This window comes from Amblyomma maculatum, chromosome 11, assembly GCF_055883805.1.
Source record: "Amblyomma maculatum isolate TAMU_Amacu chromosome 11, ASM5588380v1, whole genome shotgun sequence".
Classification (NCBI taxonomy): domain Eukaryota; kingdom Metazoa; phylum Arthropoda; class Arachnida; order Ixodida; family Ixodidae; genus Amblyomma; species Amblyomma maculatum.
This window is the reverse complement of record NC_139354.1, coordinates 61,290,081-61,290,667: the sequence shown is the minus strand read 5'-3', so window position 1 is coordinate 61,290,667 and position 587 is coordinate 61,290,081.

The following is a 587-nucleotide window of genomic DNA, read 5'->3' as shown; positions in this document are numbered from 1 at the left end:
TTGAGAACACGGCCTGATTGCGCTACACAAGACGCAGATGGCGCCCGACAGATGTCAAAGAAAGTGCAGATGACAGCTACACAGGAGTGTGAAGCGAAGCCGCATGTGACTACATCTGCTCCAGTATGAAAGATCAATGAACAAGGGTAGAATGGGAGCTTCAGTTCGCAAGCCGAGCGAATTTTTTGACAAGCGGACTTTTCTTCGTCTGGGTAGCGCTATCATCACTGGCGGAGGCGATCATCATTGGCGTCAGTGATAATGCGCAGCCCAGACGAAGACAAGTCCTCTTGTCGAAACGTTGGCTTGGCTTTCGAACTGATGGTCTCTCTACTCTTGTTCCGCTTCTACCCTTGTTCAGTGTTCTTGGATAGTGTGTAGCCGTCTTCTTTCTCTCCGTTTACCCTACATATGCTCCATACACAACACATGTTCGAGCAACATAGGTACGCCGATAAATTCACAGCTCTCGAAGTTCCGCAATTACGCAGCAGGCGTAAGATCTGTGAAATTTTTTTTTATTTCCTCTCATCATTGGCACTACTTGGGAGTTTTTTAGAAGAAGTCCTTCACATTGAAAGAGGAGT